This window comes from Hordeum vulgare, chromosome 4H (assembly GCF_904849725.1).
Source record: "Hordeum vulgare subsp. vulgare chromosome 4H, MorexV3_pseudomolecules_assembly, whole genome shotgun sequence".
Taxonomy (NCBI): Eukaryota; Viridiplantae; Streptophyta; class Magnoliopsida; order Poales; family Poaceae; genus Hordeum; species Hordeum vulgare.
Window position 1 is genome coordinate 146,441,413 of NC_058521.1, and position 27,137 is coordinate 146,468,549.

Below are 27,137 nucleotides of genomic sequence, written 5' to 3' on the forward strand. Positions count from 1 at the left end.
TGTTATAATGATAGACATGAGAGTTTAGCACATCGAACCAGTCCCCTCCTTTTTTTCGCATACAGCAAGAGCGAAATGAGAAAATCCAACCTAGATGGTTGGTTAAAGAAAAACATTGTAATTTGGCCGATTGATCTCACTCCAGATCGGTCACCTCGACCAAGATCGTTTTATTCCTACAAGACTACCCATGTAAGCTACGACAGGCATTGGAGAAAGCCGAGACCACAAGGCCGACGACTTTTGATGGTGGTAAGAGCACATGATGGGTGGTAAGAGCACTTTTGATGGGACTTTTGATGGGTTTACCGAATACTACGTCTAGCTTTACTTGTCCGGTGCAGCGGGCCTCTCTCTCGGGGACAATACCTCGGAAGGTGGTTGTGCTTAGGTCGATTTGAAATCGATCGAACCGCATTTTTTCAAGTATGTCCTCGTAGATGAGATTGAGGCCGTTGCCCCCGTCACCTTGTTGAGTCTGAGGCCATCGACTATGGGGTTCAGGACTAGGGCGGCCGGTGTCCGGCCTGTGCTAGTCACCGGCTCGTCGTCCTGGTAGTAAGTAATGGGTGTGTTCGACCATGGGTTTTCTGCCACTACATGGTGGATTCAATGGAGCTCCCGAGAGACTCTCCTTCTCTTATTCTTTGAGGCAAATGTTTTGTAGATCATTAAGATCTTTGTGCTGTTATCTGGTGGCGGTCTTGACCAGCCCTCTGTGGGTGTTGCCTTGAGGATGCTTTCCTCACTTTTTGGGACTCGCCTTACGACCCAACATGCTGGAAGGCTAGGGGTGGAGCTTGATTCAGGCGGGGCAGAGTGTATGGGGCATGGCTTGTCCAGTAGTACGTCGATGACCGACGTGACCCTTGTCCGTGTTCTCTTCATTGGATGCTCGGAGGTAACCGGCCCCGTGAGTGGGGGTGCGCTTCTTGTGCGTATTTGTCCGGTTTGCTCAGTAAATCTAGGATCATTGCACATGTGTTGTATTTTCCAAGTGCTTTCCACGGCACAATACTTGAGCACCAGGCTTGACCGCTTGGCGAGGGTTTGAATCCAACGACGGGAGAGGACATTCAGGATGCCCTCATCACGACAATGATGCCAGAAGGCATGGATAAGCTCATGTTCGCTGTGGCCCTCAATCCTGTTGTTGAGGAGGAATCTCGCCCAGAAGTGTTGTATTGGTTCCCCTAGCCGTTGTGTGACTTCACGTAGGTATGATTAACCAAACTCTTTCGCTTTATGCTCGAGTTGGGTGGTGGGTGGGAAAAGATTTTGAGTTCCCGTGAGTTGTGGGTTTAAGAACTCGGTAGCCGCGTCCCCGGCTGGGTCGTGTACCGGATCAGCCACGTGCACCAAAATATTGCCGGGGCAAGATAGATACCCCGGTTTATCGGGTGAGTCCAGATGATCAGTGATCGGAAAATATAATGTCCTTAACTCCGGTAGTTGGTGCGAGAGTCCTTAACCAAGCACTCGACATGGTTGCTTAGATGCCTGATGGGTGGGACGTAAATTTCCGTGCCGTTGGGTCTGAGTCCAATCTGATCGTAGATCGTAGCTTGATTGTTCATAATGCCCATGGCTTGGATCTGGTCAAGTAGTTTGTGTACTACTGTGGTTTCGGCGGAGTTCGTGCCGTCCGTGAGTTCGGGGTTAGACCGTGTCACTAAACCCCTGGCGGTGCTCAAGGTCGCCTCCGGGGTGTATTCAGCTGAGACGAGTTTGGTGTGTTGAACACGTGAGGCTCTAAGGCTGGATTAGGGGTGATGGTCGTCCTAGTGGCAAGATCCACAGTTTCCGAAGCCGAAGCATTGGGAACCGTGGGTTCGTCGAAACAAGCTAAAAGTCTTGTTAACACAAGGTCTCCCCGGGGGTCAGTGGTGAAATCTAGGCTCCCGAACCTGACTTCCCGACCGGACAAAGGTGGCCGGGAGGATGGGCTTGCAGAACGATGCTTCCAAATGGAAGATCTGTCTGGGGACGAATACATCCTTGTTGAGGATCTCCTCGCTAATGACTAGGCATGCCATCAGTCCTTCTGGTGATCCAATCAGCGGAACTTTCAATGAAAGAACCAACGTTGGTGTCAAAGTAGGCAGATCTCGGGTAGGGGATCCCGAACTATAGACTTGGATCGATGGACTGCAGGAGAAAATGGGAGAAAATATTTACCCAGGTTTGGGCCCTCTTGAGGAGGTAAAACCCTACGTCATGCTTGATTATATTGATGTGGATGATGATTACAGAGTTGATCAACCTCGAGATCGTATCAGCTAAACCCTAGATAAGTCAACCTGCCTAGATGGATGAGGACCCCTGGTTTATATAATCACAAGGGGATCTAGGGTTACACACAACCGACCTCCAGCCGGGGGCGGATGGACCGACCTAGTCTACCTTACTTGGATGTCACGTCGATCTTCGGTGCTTACCTCCTTGAATACGATATGACCACATAGATTGTCCTCCAATTAATACGACCCATTAGGTCGACCTCTATGAAGCGAGCCGACTACTTGAGGACCCCTTAATCCCAGACTCCCTCACATGCTAGGAAGATTCTGATGCAGTTGGTATATGCAACTCCTGTATTCTACAACATAAATGCATTTTTGGTAGTTCTGATCGGATGGGGGGGGGCTTTTATATTCTAAGGTTAAAAATAGTCTGTAAATGCTTTGCGGGTCAAGTACTATGTCACGTTGCTAACCTACAAGATATGTCCTATGTCCAATGCTAAAAATGTAACAAGATATTTTTTTCACGAAGAGGTGAATATGGTTTGGTTTTGGGAATATGTGGATAGCTGGTCTTGAATCTTCATGGTTTTATTTATCTTGGCATGTTACTTTCATATTAAATATAATCAGATAAGTAGAGTCCATAGTTTTTCGTGTCGTAATCATAAGAGTCCCTAAAGTGGCGGCCAATACCTTTTTATTTTTCTTTTTTGGATTTTCTTTGTAGATGTTAATCAAGAAATGACTAAAAATTCCTAAATCATACGAACATTTGTCAGAATTTAAGCTCAATATGATAAACCCATGCCCTAACATAATCTTTTGCAATGTATATACTATCAACACATTACCAATGCACTTATTGACTACATTACCTTAATTTCTGCCTATTCAAATCATTCTACCAATGGTTCAAACAAACATATATTTATATATTTATTCATGGTTTCACTATTTCTTACTCCATGTTCCCGCTCTTACATAGAATGACAAATTTCCGTAGCAACGCACATGGTATCATCTAGTTAACACAAAAGGAGGGAATGTGGCTATTTCCTTAGTAAGCTTTACTTGGAGTTGAACATGAGACTCTTTTAGAGAAGCATGAGCACTTTTCAAATCCTTGTGAGCCTTGTCAAGTGTGACAAACTCCTTATTGAGTCTATCATGGTCAACCCCAAGTGCAACCTTTATGGATTGGAGCACACGAGTAAGAACAAAAGCGTGATCGTGATCTTTTCATAATTTTGCAAAGTCATCGTTGTGTTACTCCTCAAGAGTCAAATGAAGACTTCGCGTTTCCATAACAGTAATGGAAATCCCCTATCTCATTGGCATATTCATGACTATGTCCCTCTAAATTAGAGATGGTCTCTTCATGAGACTCAATGGAATCACTATCCTCACCTAGTTATTCCAAGAGAGCAACAAAATGCTTCTTGGTCTCACCCTTGATTTCTGTCATGAATTTATCAGAGGAATTTTCCTCAACTTTTACCTCCTATATTTTATCTTCACTATCTATAGTATAAGCAGCAGTGGAAATGGTAGTTTTGATGTTGGTGGTTACCTTTTTGGTTGCCTTGGCCATAAGGCACTTGGCAATATGGTTCTCGCTGGGGGAGTCAAAGGGAACATCTTGATTGGGGAAGAGGATGGAATGGCCAAGGTTGCTATCGCCATTCCTTCAGGGAGTAGTCGGCCTATTTTCTTATGGACGTGACGCCTATATGCACATGATCATTGTCGTGAATAAATACTGCATAACTATCCGCTTTTCTATCAATTTCCCAAGAGTAATTTATTTACCCACCGCATGCTTACTTTCATAAGAGATTCCACTAGAGAAAACTATGACCCAGAGGACTATTCACTTGTATATTTAAAAACCTACAATACCTTGCTGTTATTATATACTTTTTATTTTATTTTTCATTTTATAATTATCTACTACCAACCATAGTACTTATAAGCTTGCAAATAATGAGTCCAAGGGGGATTGACAACCCTCTTGCCTTCGTTGGGTGCAAGTGATTATTTCTTTGTTTGTATCCGCTGAAGAAGGGGGTTGGTTGTTACTCTTATTGCCCGATAAACCTTGACTCTCTAGTGAGGTAAATACTAACCTATATTGTGATGCATCACCCGTTCTTCTTCACGGAAAACCGAACGCAGACCACAAGCATCAAGAAGTATTTCGTGCGATGTTGCCGAGGAGTATCATCAACCTACTATCAAGTAACTTCACACAAATTACCATTCACTTGTTCTTCTGTTTATTTGTTGTTATATTTTGGTTGCTTCATAAAAAATTAAAAGTACAAAAATATTTATATTTTCTAGTTGCTAGTTTACTTCTTTGATCGCTTTACTTGCCAGTCTACTTCTTTGCTTGTCGTTATGGCTAGTTCCACATTGGACATGCCTTCCCCTCCTTACTTTGGAGAGGGTTCTCCAATCTTGGACTTTCAACAACTCAACAACGATTTTCTAAAAGAGGCTTGGGATAAGTAGTTATAAATGTTGGGAAACGTTGCATGGGAAACAAAAACTTTCCTACGCAAAACATGATCTATCCACGGTGATGACCATCTACGAGAGGAGAGATTGAATCTACATACCCTTGTAGAGCGCTAAGCGGAAGCGTTCAAGAACGCGGTTGATGTAGTGGAATGTCTTCGCGATCCCATCATGAAATTTACCGCGATATCTCGATCAAGTATCGAACGGACGACACCTCCGCGTTCAGCACACGTATAGCTTGGTGATGCATTCACCTCCTCGATCTAGCGAACGATGGTGAAGTAGCAGCTTGAGTCCTCCGGCAGCACGACGATGTTGTGAGGTGTTGGTGGTGATAGCTCAGTAGGGCTTCATCATGGGTGTTTGCAGGAGATAACTACGAGGTAGAAGAGGTGCAGCGCCGCGGCAAGATTGTCATGTAGCTGCCCTCTCTCTACCTCTCTATATATAGGGGAAGGGAGAGGGGAGGGCGCCCTATGGTTTCCCCTAGGGGCTCATGACCAAGGGGTGTGGCGGCTAGGGTTGGTGGCCCCTCTCTTGGGTGCCTCTCCACCCAAGTTTCGGTTGGCGGCGCCATAGAAGGTGGCCTCCTCCCCTTCCGCCGAAGTGGGATGGGGTGAGGGGTTGTGGTGCCTCCTCTCCTTAGCCCACGAGGCCCCCAAACTATTGTCGAGGCCTCCCGAAACCCCTTTCGGCACTGAGTGATACCCTCGGTACACCTCGGAACACTTCCGGACTCCGATGACCTTCATCCTATATATCAATCTTCACCTCCGAACTATTCCAGAGTTCCTCGTCACGTCCAAGATCTCATCTGGGACTCCTAACAAGCTTCAGTCACCAACAAAATGACTCAAGTATGCTTATATTGTCACCAAACCTTTAGTGTGTAGACCTCGTGTGTTCGAGAACTATGTAAACATGACCGAGACATTCTCCGGTCAATAATGAATAGCGGGACCTGGATGCCCATATTGGCTCCTACATATTGTTCAAAGATCTTCATTGGTCGAACCTCAGTGTCAAGGATTCAGTCAATCCCGTATGTTATTCCCTTTGTCCATCGCTATGTTACTTTCCTGATATTCGATCATCGATATATCAATAACTAGCTCAATCTCGTTACCGGCAAGTCTATTTACTTGTTCCATAATAAAAGATCCCATGACTAACTCCTTAGTCACATTGCTTGCAAGATCATTGTGTTGTTGTATTACTAAGTGGGCCCAAAGATACCTCTCCGACATACGGAGTGACAAATCTCAGTCTCGAGTCACGCCAACCCAACAAACACCCTCGGAGATACCTGCAGAGCACCTTTATAGTCACCCAGTTACATTGTGACATTTGCTACACACAAGGCATTCCTTGGGTGTCTGGGAGTTGCATGATCTCATGGTCCTAGGAACAGATACTTGACATGTAGAAAACAGTAGCAGTAAATTGACACGATCATATGCTACGTTTAAAGTTTGGGTCTTGTCCATCACATCATTCTCCTAATGATGTGATTCCTTTATCAAATAACAACTCATGTCTACAGTCAGGAAACCTTGACCATCTTTGATCAATGAGCTAGTATCCATACATGTATTTGAGTTTCCAATCAATACAATTCTAGCATGGATAATAAACGATTAGCTTGAACAAGGAAATATAATAATAACTATTTTATTATTGCCTCTAGGGCATATTTCTAGTTTCCCACTTGCACTAGAGTCAATAATCTAGCTCACATAACTATGTGATTTACATTGTAATGAATCCAACACCCATACAGTTCTGGTGTTGATCATCTTTCGCTCGTGGAAGAGGCTTAATTAACAGGTCTGCAACATTCAGATCCGTGTGCACTTTGCAAATATTGATGTCCTCGCCTTTGATGTAATCACAAATGGAATTGAATTGTCGCTTTATGTGTCTGGCCCTCTTGTGAAACCTCGGTTCCATGGCTAGAGCAATGGCGCTAGTGTTGTCACAGAACAGAGTCATTGGATCTAGTGCACTTGGCACAATTCCAAGATCTTTCATGATCTCCTTCATCTAGACCCCTTCTTTAGCCGCCTCCGAGGTAGCTATATACTCCGATTCGCATGTAGAATCAACTACCACGCTTTTCTTGGAATTGCACTAGCTTACTGTACCCCCATTGAGAATATATACGTATCCGGTTTGCAACTTAGAGTCATATGCATCAGTTCAAAGCTTGCATCGATGTAACCCTTTACGACAAGCTCTTGATCACCTGCATACACGAGAAACATTTCCTTAGTCCTTTTCGGGTACTTCAGAATATTCTTGACCGCTGTCCAATGTTCCTTTCTTGGATCACTTTGAAACCTTCCAGCCATACTTATGGCAATGCTGACATTAGGTCTTGTGCAGAGCATTGCATACATGATACAGCCTATGGCTGAAGCATAGGGCACAACACTCATCTTTTCTTTATCTTTTGCAGTTACTTGGCATTGAGTCTTACTCAACTTCACACCTTGCAACACAGGCAAGAACCCTTTGTTGGACTGATCCATTTGGAACTTCTTCATAACATTGTGAAGGTATGTGGTTTGTGAAAGTCCTATTAAGCGTCTCTATCTATCTCTATAGATCTTGATGCCTAATATGTAAGCAGCTTCTCCTAGGCGCTTCATTGAAAAACTCTTGTTCAAGTAATCCTTTAAGGTTCTAAAAAAAATTATATTGCCTCCAATCAGCAGTATGTCATCCACATATAATATTAGAAACTCTATAGAGCTCCCATTCACTTTCTTGTAAATACAAGCTTCTCCATAAACTTGTATAAACCCAAACGCCTTGATCACCTCATCAAAACATTGATTCCAACTACGAGATGCTTGCACCATTCCATAAAAGGATCGCTGGAGTTTGCACACTTTATTAGCATTCTCTGGATTGACAAAACGTTTCGCTTGCATCATATAAAAATCTTCCTTAAGGAAACCGTTAATGTACGCTGTTTTGACATTCATTTGCCAAATTTCATAATCGAAAAATGCAGCTATTGCTAACATGATTCTGGTGGACTTAGCATCGGTATGGGTGAGAAAGTCTCATCATAGGAAACCCTTGAACTAGTGAAAAACCCTTTAGTGCAAGTCGAGCTTTATAGACGGTTATATTACCGTCGGCGTCTGTCTTCTTCTTAAAGATCCATTTTTTCTGAATGGCCTTTCCCCCTTCAGGTAATTCTTCCAAAGTCCACACTTTGTTTTCATACATGGATCCTATCTCGGCTTTCGTAGCCTCTAACCATTTGTTGGAATCTGGGCCCACCATCGCTTCTCTATAGCTCGTAGGTTCATCGGTGTCCAACAACATGACTGTTAAGACTGGGTTACCATACCACCAAGGAGCGGTGTGTGCCCTTGTGGACCTATGAGGTTCGATAGCAACTTGATCTGAAGCTTCATGATCACCATCATTAGCTTCCTGTTAAATTGATGTAGGATCCACAGAAACAACTTTCTGTTATGCGCTACTCTCCGGTTGAAGTGAAGGTTGAACAACCTCATCAATTTCTATCTTCCCCCCACTCAATTCTTTCGAGAAAAATCTTTCTCAAGAAATGTTCCATTTTTAGCGACAAACACTTTGCCTTCGGATGTGAGATAGAAGGTGTAACCAACTGTCTCTTTTGGGTATCCTATGAAGACGCATTTCTTCTCTTTTGGTTCCAGCTTTTTAGGCTGAAGCTTTTTGACATAAGCATCACATCCCCAAACTTTTAGAAATGAAAACTTTGGTTTCTTGCCAAACCACAGTTCATATGGCGTCGTCTCAACTGATTTTGATGGTGCCCTATTTAAAGTGAATGAAGTTTTCTTCAATGCATAACCCCAAAATGATAACGACAAATCGGCAAGAGATATCATAGAACACACCATATCCAATAAAGTATGATTACAACGTTCGGACACACCATTACACTGTGGTGTTCCATGCGGTGGCAACTGTGAAACAATTCCACATTGTCTTAAGTGAGTGCCAAACTGATGACTCAGATATTCTCCTCCTCGATCAGATCGTGGTAATTTGATCTTATTGTTACGATGATTCTCCACTTCACTGTGAAATTGCTTCAACTTTTCAAACGTTTCACACTTGTGTTTCGTTAATTACATATAACCATACCTACTTAAGTCATCGGTGAAGGTGAGAAATAACGATGTCCATCGCGTGCCTCAATGCTCATTGGACCGCACACATCAGTGTGTATTATTTCCAACAAGTCAGTTGCTCACTCCATTGTTCCGGAGAACGGAGTTTTGGTCATCTTGCCCATGAGGCATGGTTCACATGTGTCACGTGATTCAAAATCGAGTGACTCCAAAAGTTGATGAGCATGGAGTTTATTCATGCACTTTACACCAATATGACCTAGCGGCAGTGCCACAAGAAAGTGGTACTATCATTATCAATTCTTCATCTTTTGGCATCAATGTTAAGAACATGCGTGCCATTACTATCGAGATTCAATAAGAATAAACCCCTCAAGTTGGGTGCATGACCATAAAATATATTACTCTTATAAATAGAACAACCATTATTCTCTGATTGAAACAAGTAACCGTCTCACAATAAACAAGATCTAGATATAATGTTCATGCTTAATGCAGACACTATATAACAATTATTTAGGTTCATCACTAATGCTGATGGTAACTGAAGTGAGAGGGTGCCGACAGCGATCAAATTAACATTCGAACCATTTCCCACGCGCATCGTCACTTCATCCTTCACCAACCTTTGTCTCTTCCACCGTTCCCGTTTTGAGTTGCAAATGTGAGCAATCGAACCGGTATCAAATACCAAGGCACTATAATGGGAGTTGGTGAGGCACCATCAATAACATGTATATCGTATATACCTTGTTTGGCGTTGGCCGCCTTTTTGTCTGCGAGATACTTGGGGCAGTTCTGCTTCGAGTGACCAGTCCCCTTGCAATGATAACACTCACTCTCCGGCTGGGGTCCATACTTGGGTTTCTTCGTCGGAGGGGAATGTGGGGACCCCGACTTACTCGTCGAGATCGCCGTGCTCAGTGATCCCAGAGATCAATACTCACCGAACACAGATACCGACTAAAAGAGTCTTACATCCAAGTACCGATTATTACAACACATGACCGAAGGGTCAAGTTCACAAGACAGGGCCTAAGGCCAAATCACTCAGATACACTAGTAGCGGAAAACATAGGGCTAAGCGGGTGCCCATGCCATCAAGCCTACACCAACAGGCATTCTGACTCGGAAGCGTCCTATTTCGCAGGGGCGTCTCCAAAGAGGTACTCATCTTCAAACTCTGGTCCTTCCATGTCTGGTCAGTAACATAACCAGTGGCAAGCCAATGAGTACTTTGAATGTCACTACTCGAAATCAGTTTTTTGCCATCTGCCAAATCTTTGCCGCCTGCTAGCTGATGGCAAAGAGTGTCTTTGCCGTCAGCTACCACAAAGCAGACGGCAAAGAACTGGATGATGGCATAGAGTGTCTTTGCCATCAGTCACATCTTTGCCGTCAGCTAGCAGACGGCAAAGAGACGCACAGCAGACGGCAAACATGTAGATGGGTCCCACCTGACCGCGGGGATGTTAGGTCAAACTGGAGTCCCTTCTTTGCCGTCTGCTAGCGGACGGCAAAGAGTTTGGAGGCAGACGACAAAGATTCTAGACTCTTTGCCTTCCGCCGGCACACGGCAAAGCGCTAACTCCGTGTGTAACGGCTCCACCCCACCCCTCTCTCTATCACCCACTGTAACGGCTCCACACCGCGCCCCTCTCTCTCTCCCACTCCTCTCCCCGATGCCCACCACCGCCACCACCGTCGCACCACCGCCCCTGTCGCCCCCGGCGCCGCCCTGGTGCCTCACAGCCCCGCCGCCGCCCCACCGCCCTCGTCGCCGCCCCGGTGCCCCACAACCCCCTGGCGCAGCTGCCCCACCTCTCCCCGACGCCCACCTGAGCCAGCACCGTCGCGCCGCCGCCCCGCCACCCCCAACACCCACGGCCCCGCCACAGCCGCCCCTCCCGGTGAGCCCCCACACCCCCCCCCCCCCCCGCATGGGAAAGTTGATTTTTTATTGTTTGGTATTTAGTTTTTTGGAATTAGATTACCACTACCGGCATGATTTTTTATTGTTGTAGTAGTAGTTGTCCTTGTTATTGTAGTTGTTGTAGTTGTTGTTATTGTAGTTGTTGTGACATATATAGTTTAGTTGGTAGGTTAGTTAATTAGTAGTTTTAGTGGTAGTTTAGTTAGTTGGTAGATTTAGTTAGTTAATTAGTTGATTTAGTAGGTAGTTTAGTTGTAGATTTTGTTTTGTTAATTAGTGGTAGCTAAATTATTTTTTAGTTACTTAGTGGTAGACCCTGTTTTTGTTATTTTTTTGTTGCTTAGTGCTATATAGGGTTAGCGATAGGTTTAGTTATCTTGGTTAGTTAGGTTAGTTAGTTAGTTAGCTTAATATAAAGAATAGGAAGAAGAAGAAGAGGAGGAGGAGGAGAAGAAGAAGAAGAAGATGAAGAGAGGAGGAGGATAAGACAAAAATAAGAAGGAGAAGAAGAAAAGAAGAAGAAAAGAAGAAGAGAAGAAGAAGAGAAGAAGAGAAGAAGAATACCTTCTCCTCCTTCTCCTTCTTCTCCTCCTTCTTCTCCTCCTCCTCCTTCTCCTTCTTCTCCTCCTTCTTCTCCTCCTCCTCCTTCTCCTTCTTCTTGATTTCTTCTTCTCCTCCTCATCCTCCTCTTTCTTCTCCTCTTTATTATTCTCCTTACCTTATTTCCCCAACAATGAGATAATTAGCCCATTTAGCTACAAAATGGCATAAAAACCTTGGTTAGCTCATGAATATTATATTCTTAACTTGTTTTCCTCTAAAATGACATAATTAGAATATTTGTGTTGATCGGGTGGATTTACATATGATAGTTGTCTCGTTGCTGTGAGGTCTGCTGTGCGAAGACGTCTCGTTGCGTTGTACGAGCTCTGCCCCTGCATTCGTGGGTTAGTACAAATTTCATCTCCTCCTCGCCTCTTCATTTACCGTGGCTCGGTTTCTGGATGAAACTTTCTAGATTTAGGTAATTAAATTAATTTATCAGTATGAGTGATCAGTATGCGTCTCCCGTTCGAAAGGGCGACATCTATAAATATGCATGTCTTTGCATATTTATAACCGCCATCCTTTCGAATTGTCCAACATTATCCATGGATAGCCCGAGTATGTGTAGATTGGTTTCGTTTTCCCGTATGTTGTGCTCTGGATCCGATGCGGAATTTTGTCAGTGCCTCCCTGTTGTTCTCCGGGTGCACATCCTCTCTGTTTATTGCGGAGACGTGTATCAGGAGAACAGCGGGGAGGTGCTGCCGAAATTTTGCGTTGGATCCGGAGCAGAGCATGGGAAAACGAACCCAATCTACACATACTCGGGTGGGATTAGGACCTATCTTTACCTATTAGCGTGTAGGTTGCCTGGACGTAATAAAAATTGCGAACCTGATTAACCGATGAATATAAATGCTAAGTTATATATAAATATATTTCTTCTGTCTTTAGTAGCTAGGCAAGATGAGTGATCGTGCGTGGATGTATACCGGTCACCCTAGTCAGAAAGAGATGACGAAAGAATGGTTTGTAAAAACAAAGGAATTTGTGAAAGCCGCATTCGCAAATGGCCAGGAAAGAAACTATTACCCGTGTCGTGGATGCGACAACTATAAAAAGATGATAGAGGCTGTAATGATTAAACACCTGTAGAGGAGGGGTTTTAAGCCTAATTATATGGTGTGGACATTTCATGGTGAGTCTATACAACGCACAAGAGCTGAGGTGGTCCGTCGTCGCACGGACGAGCATGGTACCGGGATCGAAGACATGGTGCAAGACTTTGATGATGCTCTGGATTCGGAAGATGAGATGGAGGAATCTGCAAAGGCCTTTTATGAAATGTTGGACTCTTCGAAACGTCCTCTCCATGAGCACACTAAGGTCTGTCAGCTGGATGCAATTGCACAAGTAATGGCTCTGAAGGCTCAGTTCAACTTGGGAAGAGAATGCTACGACGTGATGATGACACTATTTGGACGCTTCCTACCCAAAGGCCATGTCATGCCTGCAAACCTGTACCAGTCGGACAAAATACTTCGTGTACTTAAGATGCCCTATGAGAAGATAGAAGCATGTGAGAAAGGATGTGCCTTATTTAGGAAGGAGTATGCACACTTGGTCTACTGTCCCAATTGCGAGTCTTGCAGGTATCTTGTGGTAGACAACGGTATGGGTGAGAAGAGGCACACCAAAATCGCAGTTAGTGTTCTTCGGTATATGCCAATCGTACCAAGACTTCAACGTCTTTTCATGGTAGAAGAGATAGCCAGACAAATGACATTGCACAAATTGGGCAAAAGAACCGAACTAGATGCGGATGGGAATAAGATGGTGGTACACACATCGGATGGGGAAGCATGGAAACATTTCGATGGATTGCATCAGGATAAAGCGGCAGATCCAAGTAATCCTCGAGTCTGCATCGCCACGGATGGTTTTTATTCCTTCGGCATGACGGCAACCAAATATAGTTGTTGGACTGTATTTGTCATTCAACTCAATCTCCCCCACGGACAGATTATGCAAAGAAAGAACATATTTCAGACGTTGATAATTCTACGGCCCAATTATCCGGGGACGAATATGAATGTGTGCCTGCAGCCGCTTAAGGATGAATTGGAAGACGCTTGGGATAATGGGGTCAAGACATACGATGCCGCTAGAAAACAAAACTTCAAAATGCATGTGGGGTACATGTACTCTATGCAAGACTTGCCGGCGTATGCACTATTCTCTGGATGGTGTGTGCATGGAAGGTTCCCGTGCCCCCAATGCAAGGCAGCTCTTCAGTTTCAGTTGTTGCAGGAGGGTCGGAAGTATTCTGGCTTTGACTTGCATAGAGAGTTCCTGGATCCTGACCATCAGTTCAGAAAAGACAAGAAGAACTTTACCAAAGGTAAAGTTGTCAAAAACTTGGCACCACCTGCGTTGACAGGCCAACAGATCCTGGATCAGTTAAATGCCCTCGAGCCTGATCCAGAGCGTCCAGGGAATTTCAAGGGGTATAATTCAAAACACGCCTGGACTCACAAGCCATGCTTCTGGGATCTACCTTACTTCAAAGACCTCCTTCTTCCACACAATATCGACATGATGCACACTGAAAAGAATATCGGAGAGGCTATTTTTGGTACATTGTTCGACATAGATGGGAAGACAAAGGATAATACTAATTCTAGAGTCGATCAAGAGACACTATGTCATAGACCGTTACAAAACATGCGAGAAGGCAAAGGAAAGCAGAAGTGGTCGAAGCCAAAGGCGTTGTTCAATCTTGGAAGGCCATCTATGAGGGAAATTATCTTGTGGGTCAAAATGCACTTGATGTTCCCCGATGGGTATGCAGCGAATCTAAAGAGGGGAGCGAGTATTGAAAAATTAAAAATCTTTGGTTTTAAGAGTCATGATTGGCACATATGGCTAGAGCGGGTAATGCCGGTGATGTTACGTGGCTTTATTCTTGAGGATGAATGGCTAGTACTGGCGGAGCTGAGCTATTTCTTCCGTGTTCTTTGTGCGAAAGAATTGTCGCCTGGCGTGGTAGAAGACATGGAGGAGTTTGCACTGGAGTTATTGTGCAAGTTAGAGAAGATCTTTGCACCGGGCTTCTTTAATCCAATGCAGCATTTGATTTTACATCTACCGACCGAGGCAAGATTGGGTGGGCCTGTGCAAGATCGTTGGTGCTATGCAACTGAGAGGATGCAGAAGACCCTTCGAGCTAAATGTAAAAAGATGCGTATAATTGAAGCATCGATGGCTGAGGCATTCATTACTGAGGAGGTGGCAAACTTTGTGACATCACACTACGAAGCCAAAAATCATCATTTACTCTTTTTTTAGCTTTTGCCTTTAAGTTTGTTCAAATATCTATTGCGTTGACCTTATCATACTGCAGGGGATGGACACACCCTCGTGGAGTCCGCAGGCCGAACTCCGTCCTTGGTGTGCTTTGCCGGACAAATTTCTCGGGGTTTGTCACGTTGCCTGGTGAGGGTCAGGTTCCTACACTAGGATTTTCCTTGGAGCACTACCAGGCTACGCAGGCCCCGCCGGAGGAGATTATAGATGGTGTCTTGTGCCACACGAGGGCCGAGATGGTGATCAAGAGCTTTTGGGTGAATTATCCTTTTACATAATCTAAAATTAACAATATAGCTAATTATTGTACTAATCGGTCTTTTCACGTTTAATTGCAGAACTTTTATAGGTGTGAGGATGGATATGAGGTGGAGGCGGCCAAGGTTCTCGAGGCCGAGTGTAGGCGTTTACTACAGAACTTACGCCACGAGGCTCGGCCGCGGGCTATTCGAGACAACTATGCCATGCGTGTTATTAAGAAGCAGAAGAAGGATTGCCGCGGAAAGTTTCTGAAGAAGGAGCAATACATGAAGGTAATTACCTATTCTTCAGTCCTTCTACGTAGTTTTCTTGATTTCATTGATAGGCGTAGCGCTTAAAATTCTTTCTAATAACTTACAGGTGCCCCCGAGATGGTGTGCGGATAAGATGGATTGTTGGGTGGCGTTGGTTGATGAGTGGTGCACAGGCAGCTGGCGAGCCGTCCACGAGAATGCGAAGGATCGGCGTAGCCAAATGGTTGGTGTGCCACACCATCAAGGCAGCGCCAACTTACTTCAGTTCGGACGAAACTGGGTATGTGATTTGCTTCATGATTATGCAATTCATTCTTCATGCTAATATTTTGTTCCTCTGTTTTAGGCGCATCACAATAAGACGGAGATGCCACACTTGTACGACATTTATGGCATGGCCCATACTGCCTCGTACAAGAAGGCGAAGGCATTCTCAGAGTCTGACCTGGATGATCCAAATAACTTCACCAACATATCATCCCACCACAAGTTCGTGACATACAGGGACACGGGGAAGGCTACGAAAGGGGATGACTTTAACCCTAGCCAGGAACCTTTGGATCCAGAGCTGGTGATGATATCTGGTGGCGGGAGGACCCATGGCTCGATAGCCATTGGAGATGGGATAATACGTTGTCCACTCACTCTCTCGAAGATCAAGGCGCGCTAGTCGATCAGCTGTCCTGAGATAACGCGTCGTCCACGGCCAGTCGATCTTGCCATCGAGGTTAGTTGTACGGACTAAGAAAACTTTCACCCATTTCGTTATGTGTGTCACCATAGGTCATTACTTTGGTAACGAGGAATGGTGTTTCATGCTGCTCTTCAGAAAGAGAGAGCGGCAAACCAGGCTGCTCTTGAGAAAGAGAGATTGGCAAGCTAGGCTGCTCTTCAAGCTGCTCTTGATGAGAGGGACCAGACCACGACACGATTGATTGAGGAGGAGAGGGCCCGGAACGAGGCGGGTCAACGGGCCCTGTACGAGATTTTTGTGGTAAGTTTTTTTTCACATTTGTCAAATCATGTGTGTAATGTCTGTTTCATTACTAACTAATACGACCCACACTTCAGGGTCTGTGCGAGAAGAGCGGTCAAGTCCCGCCGTCGATGCCCGTCTTCTCTTCGATTGACACGGTGATTTTCATTATAAAATAGTATTAATAATTGAGTATCATCATGCTAACTGAGACATTGAAAAATATCTATTCTGCAGAATAACTCCCGAGCGGCATCGCACGACCCTTCTCCAGGTGTTTCTCCTCCTTGATGACCATTACGGTAAGCTTCTCTTCTCCTCTTTCATACTCCCCTTGCCTCTATTTCCCCAACAATGACATAATTAGCCCATTTAGCTCATTTTGCTCCAAAATACCATAATAACCTCAAAATGGCATAAGAACATTGGTTAGCTCATGAATATTATATACTTAGCTTGTTTTCCTCTAAAATGGCATAATTAGCCCATTTAGCTCCAAAAAGACATAGTTAGCTAACTGAGCTCCAAGAAGAGGAGAAGAGGAGAAGAAATAGGAAAAATGAAAAGAAAGAAGAAGGAGAAGAAGAAGAGAAGAAGGAGAAGGAGGAGGAGAGGAGAAGGAGGAGAAGGCCAAGGACCTTCTAGTACTTCTCCTCCTCCTCCTCCTTCTCCTCCTTCATCTTGATTTCTTCTTCTTCTTCTCCTCCTCCTCTTTCTTCTCCTCTTTCATATTCTCCTTGCCTTAATTTCCCAAACAATGACATAATTAACCCATTTAGCTCGAAACAGACATTATAAGCTCAAAATGGCATAAGAACCTTGGTTAGCTCACTAATATTATATACTTAGCTTGGTTAGCTCTGTAATGACATAATTAGCCCATATAGCTCCAAAAAGACATAGTTAGCTAATTTAGCTCCAAGAAGAGGAGAAGAGGAGAAATGAAAAGAAAAACAAAAATAAGAAGAGCAGAGAAGGAGAAGGAGAAGGAGAAGAAGGAGGTGGAGAAGAAGAAGAGAAGAATGAGAAGGAGGAGGGGGAGGAGGAGACGGAGGAGAAGGCCCTTGACCTTCTAGTCCTTCTCCTCCTCCTCCTCCTTCTCCTCCTTCTTCTTGATTTCTTCTTCTTCTTCTCCTCCTCCTCTTTCTTCTCATCTTTAATATTCTCCTTGCCTTAATTTCCCCAACAATGACATAATTAGCCCATTTAGCTCCAAAAAGACATTATAAGCTCAAAATGGTATAAGAACCTTGGTTAGCTCATTAATATTATATACTTTGCTTGTTTTCCTCTATAATGGTATAATTAGCCCATTTAGCTCCAAAAAGACATAGTTAGCTAATTGAGCTCCAAGAAGAGGAGAAGAGGAGAAATGAAAAGGAAGAACACAAAGAAGAAGAGAAAGAGAAGAGAAGGAGAAGGAGAAGAAGGAGGAGGAGAAGAAGAAGAGAAGAAGAAGGAGGAGGAGGAGGAGGAGGAAGAGAAGGAGGAGAAGGCTAAGGACCTTCTAGTCCTTCTCCTCCTCCTCCTCCTTCTCCTCCTTCTTCTTAATTTATTCTTCTTCTTCTCCTCCTCCTCTTTCCTCTCCTCTTTCATATTCTCCTTGCCTTAATTTCCCCAACAATTACATAATTATCCCATTTAGCTCCAAAAAGACATTATAAGATCAAAATGGCATAAGAACCTTGGTTAGCTCATTAATATTATATACTTAGCTTGTTTTCCTCTATAATGACATAATTATCCCATTTAGCTCCAAAAAGACATAGTTTTCCTCTATAATGACATAATCACATAATGACATAATGACATACTTAGCTCCAAGAAGAGGAGAAGAGGAGAAATGAAAAGAAGGAAGAAGAAGAGAAGGAGAAGGAGAAGAAGAAGAAGGAGGAGGAGGAGAAGAGAAGGAGGAGAAGAAGGAGAAGGAGCCCTCCTTCTTCTCCTTCTTCTTCTCTCCTCCTTCTTCTCCTCCTTCTTCTCCTTCTTCTTCTCTTCTTCTTTTTTCTTCTTCTTCTCCTCCTTCTCCTTCTCCTTCCCCTCCCCCTCCTCCTCCTCCTTGTTTTTATTCTCCTTGTTCTCTTCTTGCTTCTTCTCTTTCTTCTTCAATTTTGCTTATTTGGCATATATATGTTGTTGTTGTTCTTTTTCTGACTTCCTTATTCCCATTTTGCAGATTGGATGTACTACATGCATGGAAGCTAGCACTGATGGAGTGCTTTAGTTCTAGTTTTCATTTGAGTTGATGAACAATGTGGAATTATATGTATATGTATATATGGATGAACAGTATATGTGGAACTATATGTATATGTATATATATCGATGAAACTTTGTGCTATGAATATGTGTTGTGACCTATATATGTGCTATGTATATGTATATGTGTTGTGACCTATATATGTGCTATTTATATGTATATGTGCTGTGAAATAAACAAAAAAAACAAAACTGTGACAATATGGGCACTTTGCCATCTGCGAGCAGATGGCAAAGGGATTTGCCATCAGCTGACCGACGGCAGAGGTGCCACATGGCGCCCAGCTGTGCAACTTGGCCAGCAGCAGCTGGCCATATAGTCTCTTTGTCGTCTGCTTCCTAGGGGGGCAGACGACAAAGAAGAGGGCACAGAGGAGGGGGAGGAGGGGTAGGCAGACGGCAAAGAGTGGAGGGGGGGAGGAGGAAGAGGTGGAGTACGACGGCGAAGAGTGGAGGTGGAGGCAGATGGCAAAGAGTGGGGGAGGAGGTGGAGGCAGACGACAAAGAAGAGGGGGAGGCAGACGACAAAGCCTCCATTAGCCCCTAATGGAGCCAACACCTGCCGGCTGCCATCTCGACATATTTGCCGACTGCTCTTATGAAAAGATGACGGCAAAGCTCTTTGCCGTCCGCTTCGGTGAGGCAGACGACAAAGAAGCTACAATGTCGTTGTAGGCTGAAGCAGAAATTTTGCCGACAGTCGGATTCTTTGCCGTCTGTGTATTACTCTTTGCCGTTGGTGGTTTACTCTTTGCCGTCTGTTATGGCAGACGACAAAGAAGCTAATTCCTGTAGTGTGTACTCGCAAACGGCCCATGATATAATCAACGAAAGTGAAGGATAACAATATCATGCATCATTAGTGTAACTCATCTGGGTGGAATGATCATGAATATGCATCAAGTTAAAGAATTACTCTTGAAGAACAGGTTAACTATATCAATATATCTGTCAATGGCTGAACCATTTGTGTTCACCCTATATGCCAAGTCACCGAACTTGGTCATATCATTGCTATCACGACAACACCTTTTTCAACACCACACACACTCACACTTGGTTTCTGCGGAAATAAATGGACGTAGTTTAAGCAGGATTACCCAACTGTCCTTGACCGTGGACACGGCTATTCGAATAGTTTACACTCTGCAGAGGTAGTACGCCGGACCCACGAGATCCGGGAAACTTCCATGTCATCCACGACTCACGATATATGACCTACCCGAGGTAAGTACCCGATCAGTGCCTTTCCCCTGACGATACTAGACAAAGAGGTCCACTCGATTGGTACCTAGCCCACATGCTGTACGTCTTACGAGCACCAACTCTGGACAGTACCAACCATGCGGGGACCAACGGTGTGACTGGAACTCATAAAAATGGCATAGTCGTCCTACCTGGCACGACCCCATCACGAGAGTGACCACACATCACTCCCGCCACTAGTAATGTGGCTCTTTGCTAGCACCAACCAGAGTAATTAACATAGCCCCATCCCACGAGGGGTAACATGGTCGTACTGGTATGGTTGGGATGGTCTTCACATCATAAATGTAATCCCATTTCCGAAACCATAGTCACACCAATACTGGGTGTATTACTTCACCGAAAGTGACCACCTAACTCATCATCACCCTCGGGCATTAGTGGCACCCGACGGGGTTTTAGTAAACTCTTGTTTTATGTCAACAACATGCTGATGATAATACTACTTATATCTCTACTTGTCAACATGGTATTAGCAGGACCCTCAAGGGTAGGGTCAAGCTCAATGCATATGCTCTGGGGGAGCCTTCGGTAAAATCATATCAAATGATTACCGGCACTTATGATCATATGCAACGGGAATACTAGCTATTTTAACATACAAAGTAACATATGCTCAGTCATGGTCAAAGGGTTGCTTGCCTTGGTCAGCTAAGTATCCGGGGTCTTCGAGGTCTTCCGCTCCGATTCCCTCGTCACACGGATTTTCTATCATCGATAAAAGAATAATAAGAAATAGCTCACACAGAAACAGACCACAAAGTCATTTTAAAAATGTTCTTTATTACTGATAAATCTAAGGTATCATTTTAAAAATGTTTGCATTAAGTTTTCATTGAAGGAATATTTTTGAAATCAACCAAACAGAAGCAAAACTATTTCAATTTAGTCCTTCTTATTAATGTAAAATAGAATAGTTGTTGGAAAATTCATCCAAACATATTATTAAATACTACACATTTTTAGAAGAATATCAGTGGAAGAATTATATTTTTACACTAGTTAAATGTTTTTATAAAAATCTTAGAAACGAGGGTTTTAAAAATAAAAGAAAACCGGCTAAACTCCCGGCTTGGCTCGGCCCATAGCTGGGTTGGCCCATGGCTAGCCGACAGCCTGCCGAGGCGCGCGCGCCATCAAGTTTGAACCTGACGCGCGGGGCCCTGCGGTCAGCTGCCGAGGCCAGCACGGGGGAGGAGGCTGGGCCACCGACAGGTGGGCAACACCTGTCGGGGTCGTCTCCTACCTCTGGCCAGAGAGGAGGAGGAGGATGCCGGCGAGGTTGCCGACGCTCTCATGCCCCAACGAGCATTGGAATGGATTCACCTTATTATCGCCTACCTGCTGGTGGTCGGAACAACGATGCGGAGGCAGGGTTTGCCGGCGATGAGGAGGCCGTGGCGGAGGAGTTTCGGGATGTGGTTGAGGGGGTAGCTAGAGGCTCGGAAATGCTCGGGCGAGTTGGGGGACAACTTCCTGGGATCGAGAGCGTTAGTTTGGTGGGTCGAAGGGCGTAGAAGACGTCGTGTAGTCGGAGATCGACCGGAGCTCCGAGGCTCTTCTGGGTTGCTCGGGTGGTTAGGGAGGTACTAGTGATAGTGGTGAAGCTATCTGAGGGGTGCTGTAGTGAGGGGGGGCTATTTATAGGCCCGCGACGGTGAGCAGATTCAGGAGCGCCGGTGACTCACCGTGGTGCGCATGGGGTTGCAGCGAGAGGCTGGGGTCGAAACGATGGTCTCAGGACATCGTTTTGGACTGCCCGAACCATCTGCAGCAGAGGGAGAGATGGGAGTCGAGCATTCGTGGCACTGGCTGGGGGTGTAGCTAGCCGTTTGGTTCTTGTGGGAGCTTCGGCTGGTCAAGGGAGGCAAGAAATACTAGTGCTGTCAGTCATGAACTGAGATCTAAATTGGGGTTTTTGGCCTTTCCACTTTGAACCAGTGAGGGGACAGTTGACTAGGTTAGACACAGGTGCTGGCCACTTAATCTATGAGTTTGAAGCAAAGGGGTTTGCTTTAGCTGTGGCTAAGGTGGCTTTTTCCTAATTGTCAAAGGTGTTCGACAGTGGCTTAAGGGGGTTGCACTCCACCACTGGTGCTGCAACTTAACAGGTTTGGGTTTGGTGGTAAACCATTGGGTTTCACCAAATTTGAGCTCCAAACGACAAGTTTAGCTTTGTAAACTTGAAAATACTCCAATATGACCAGATCTATCCCTTCCAAAGGGAGTGTGGGCAAACTAAGTCCCACAAATCCCATTTTTGGCGTGGAACCCTCATTTGAGGTATTAGGCACTCCTGCCAAGTTTTAGCATCATTGGACAAACTTTGCTATGTAGAGTTGCTCTAACTTGATTCTGGACATATAGGGTTTTTGGGTTATTTGGGGTCCTTATTCACCTTTGATCAAGGTGACACTTTATGTGGACACCAAACAGGGCTTAGGGATATCAATGGAATTTTCTAGGAATTTGTTGAGAATATTTCCTTTGTAAATATTTCAAAATGCCAAAATACACAGAAATAGCTTTCATAGTTTTATTCAATAAATATAATATAAAATTGGGTTTAAAATCTTATGTATGGAAAATATATGTCCTTCTGATCATCTCCAAATTTAATCAGATTTCTCTAAGGTACAAAAGTATTTTTCCATGTTGGAATACCAATTCTAGCTTCAGAAATGGACATGTTATTTAATTAGGAAAATAATAACAAAAATAATTATTTTTGTTGTTTTGAAATAAAAAGATAAGTTAAAATCAGATTACCAAATATGAGTAGAAGCATTGCTTGCTATCAAGGACATGTAGTGCAACTTAAGGTAGGTTTTACCTTGATCAGAAATAAGCAAAGCTTTTTGGAAATCAGTGTTATACCAAAAGAATATAGGGTTTTATCCTGACATGATCAAGCATGCAAGCATACAATGTCAATCATGGCATTCACAATATTAGTTTTTGAAAAAGTTTTAACAAGCTCAGAATTTCACAATGCAGACAAGTCACAGCAAAAACAGGGTGCGACAGACCTATCCCCCTTACAAGAATCTCATCCCCGAGATTCCTAAGCTAGGTGCTAAAAAGGTCTGGAAACTCAGATCGGAGATAGTCTTCACGCTCCCATGTAGCTTCGGCTTCGGTGTGGTTGCTACATTGAACCTTGAAATACTTGATAGTGCGTCTTCTGGTGCATCGCTCTGCTTCGTCCAGAATGCGGATTGGCCTCTCGCGGTAGGTGAGATCAGACTGAAGGTCAATGGCCTGGTGATCAATGCCCTTGTAAGAATCAGAACGACTTGGCGCTTGGAGACACTTCTGAAGTTATGACACGTGGAAGACGCTGTGCACACTCGAAAGTTCCGTAGTTAACTCCAACTGATAAGCGACCTCTCCACGCCTTGCCATGAACTTAAATGGCCCAATGAACCTTCGAGCGAGTTTCCCCTTAACGTGGAAACGATTGGTTCCCTTGAGAGGTGTGACACAGAGGTACACTAGGTCTCCGGGATTGAACTCCACATTCCTGCGGCGAGAGTCCGCATAACTCTTTTGTCGTGACTTGGCTGCTTTCAGATTTTCTTGGACTAGTTGCACCTTCTCTTCTTCCTTGTGCAAAACTTCTGGTCCAAAAATCAGCCCGTCTCTGGTTTCAGACCAGTTGAGCAGGTTGCGGCATTTCCATCTGTACAGTACTTCGAACGGGGCCATCTGGACACTGGACTGGTAGCTGTTGTTGTATGAAAACTCAGCGAACGGCACACAGTCCTCCCATTTGGCTCTGTGCGCTAGGACGCATGCGCGGAGCATATCTTTGAGTATCTGATTCACCCTTTCCATTTGTCCTCCCGTTTGCAGGTGGAAGGCGGTGCTAAAAGAGAGTTTGGTACCGAGGGCCTCTTGTAGTTTCCTCCAAAAACTTGAGGTGAACTTCATGCCTCGATCAGATGCAATCTCCTTAGGAACTCCATGAAGGCTTACTATACGCTCAATATAGAGACTGGCCAACTTGTTCCCATCATAAGTGATGTTGACAGGGATGAAATGGGACACTTTGGTCAAATGGTCGACAACAACCCATATCGAGTTATGTCTCCTGCTAGACCTTGGTAAGCCGGTAATGAAATCCATCCCTACCTTGTACCACTTCCATTCTGGCACCCTGAGAGGTTGTAGCAGCCCTGCGTGTCGCTAATGCTCAGCCTTAACTTGCTGGCACACAACGCACTTGGCCCCATACATCGTGATTTCCCTCTTCATGCCATGCCACCAGAATCTTCCTTGGAGATCTTGATACATCTTGGTACCACCGGGGTGAATGGAGTAGGGTGTATCATGTCCTTCCCGTAGGATTAGATCCTTGAGTTCAGCCTTATTGGGTACGCATAAACGTTTCCCAAACCACACCACTCCTTGGTCATCCTCCAAGAATCATGGTGCCTTGCCTTCTTGAATCTTCTTCTTAATACCTTCAATGCTCTTGTGACCCTTCTGGACTCCGTTGATGTCGTCTTCCAGCGTTGGTTTGACTTCGAGGTTATCTAGGAATCTAGATTCCACTAGTTCCAACCCGAAGTTCTCCAATTCTTCATATAAGGCGGGCTGCCTTTCCTTAAGCATGACGTTTAAGGTGCTGGTCTTCCGGCTCAAGGCATCAGCCACTATGTTAGCCTTACCGGGGTGATATTGAATGCTGAGGTCGTAGTCCTTGATTAACTCTAACCATCTCCGTTTCCTCATATTCAATTCCCTTTGGGTGAAGATATACTTTAGACGCTTGTGGTCAGTGTATATTTCACATCGCTTCCCGAGAAGGTAATGTCGCCATGTCTTCAGAGAATGCACTACTGCTGCCAACTCGAGATCATGGGTGGCATAGTTCTCCTCATGCGGGCGCAGTTGCCGTGACAAGTACGCCACGACTCTGCCATCCTGCATTAGAACCCCACCTAGCCCGATCCTTGAGGCATCGCAATATATCATGAACTCCTTGCTGATATCTGGGGTGGACAATACCGGGGCGGTGGTTAGCCTCTTCTTCAACTCTTGGAAGCTTGTTTCACATTCCGGCATCCATTCGAACTTCTTGCCTTTCTTCAAGAGCTGAGTCATAGGTCGCGTGATGCGGGAGAATCCTTCTACGAACTTGCGGTAATATCACGCGAGTATGAGGAAGCTCCTGACTTCCTTCACGTCGATTGGCGATTCCCAGTTGGTTACCATGGTAATCTTAGAGGGTTCAACTTCCAATCCACTTGCTGTCATGGTATGACCCAGGAATCCAACTTCGTTCAGCCAAAACTGGCATTTGCTAAACCTGGCATACAGTTGGCGCTCTCGAAGCTTCTCCAATACTAACCTCAAGTGTTGCTCATGCTCTTCTTCAGACTTGGAAAACATTAATATGTCATCAATGAATACGACGACAAACTTGTCCAGGTATTCCATGAAGACCTTATTTATGAGGTACATGAAGTAAGATGGGGCATTAGTCAATCTAAAAGACATGACTGTGCATTCGTGCAGACCGTACCGGGTCACAAATGTTGTCTTCGGTATGTCTTCGGCTCGAATCTTTAGTTGGTAATATCCAGATCAGAGGTCGATCTTGGAGAATACCTTAGCTCCATTTAGCTGGTCGAACAAGTCTTCGATCTTGGGGAGTGGGTACTTGTTCTTGATCGTGACCTCATTGGGAGAACCGTAATTGATGCAAAGTCTGAATGTCCCATCCTTCTTGGACACGAAGAGAACAGGTTATCCCCAAGGTGACGCACTCAGACGAATAAACCCTTTCCCAAGTTCCTCATCCAGTTGCTTCTTCAACTCCGCTAGCTCTTCGGATTCCATCATGTAAGGCTTCTTATAGATAGGCCTTGATCCGGGCATGAATTCGATGATGAAATCTATGTCTCGGTCAGGAGGCATCCCTGGTTGCTCATCGGGAAAGACGTCCGGGTATTCACAGACTATTGGCACACGGTTGAGTCCTTCCTCTGACAGGCTGTTAACTCGTGGTACTCGAGTGGGTACTGTCTCAAAGACATACTTGACTTTGACCCCTTGGTCACTTGTCATGGTAATGACCCTGTTGGCACAGTCCAAGATCCTTCGATACTTGGCCAACCTGTCCATGCCAAGAATTACTTCTAGGCCTTCCGACTTAAGCACAATGAGATCCGCTGAGAAGCTCGTCCCATTGATAAGTATCCAGACCTTCCTACACCCTAGGTTGGTCCTCAAAACTGCACCCGGGGTTTGAATTTCCGTATGCCCACGAAGCAAGGTAGGTTCTAGACCACACTTTTCCACAAACTTTTGCGTAACATAAGAATGCGAAGCACCACAATCAAACAATACCGCTGCTGGGGTAGAGTTGACGAGGAACGTACCCAGAATGCAGTCCGGGTCTTCCTGTACCTCTTCTCCGGAAATGTGATTATTCCGCCCCTTGCTGTGATACTGCTGATTGCGGGGAGCCTGGTTCCTGCCTGGTGCTCCTTGGCCTGGATTTGGCGCATTGGGGCACGGAGCATCGGGTTTCTTGTTGGGGCACTGCCTGGAATAGTGCCCTGTTTGTCCACACCCGAAACAGGTAACTTGCGCTAGACGGTCGGTCTTGCCCCCACCATTGTTTGGTGGAGTGCTTGCTGGCTTGGTGTTGACTTGCTGCTGAGGCTGGTAATTCTGGCAAAATTTCGGATGCTTGTATTGCTGTTGCTGATAGTTGGGTCTTGCCGGGGCTGACTGCCATGGTCGTGGTTTCGAGCTAATCGGTCCTCCACTACCCATTAGCTTGCGCGTACGGGTGTCGTCCATTGCACGACGCTTGTCTTCCAACATAAGAGCCTTACTAACCAGGTCACTGAAGGTCCGGCATTCACAAACAACCAGCTGATACTAGAGTGACTGCTGCAGTCCTTCCATAAAGCGTTCCACTTTGGCAGCCTCAGTGCTGACGTCTTCAGGTGCGTATCTTTGACAGGAGGTTGAACTTCTGCAAATACTCCTTGACAGATCCACTGCCTTGCCTTAAGGCTCGGAATTCTCGCTTCTTAATGGTCATCATTCCCGGAGGAATGTGAGCAGCGCGGAATCCATCCTTGAACACGGCCCAAGTGATGACTTGCCCGGCTCGCATGATCTGAAATCCATCCCACCAGGCTCTGCCTGTGCCTCCGAGACAGTGAGTTGCATAGAGGACTTTCTCGTGGTCATCAGTGCACTTGACCAGCGCGATAAGGTCTTCAATATTGCGGATCCAGCCATTGGCATCCAAGGGTTCAATCGTCTCCGTGAATATGGGTGGCGTAGTTCGCATAAACTCAGAGAGAGTTGAGCGACCGTTGCCATTCCCGTTCTGTGGTGGGT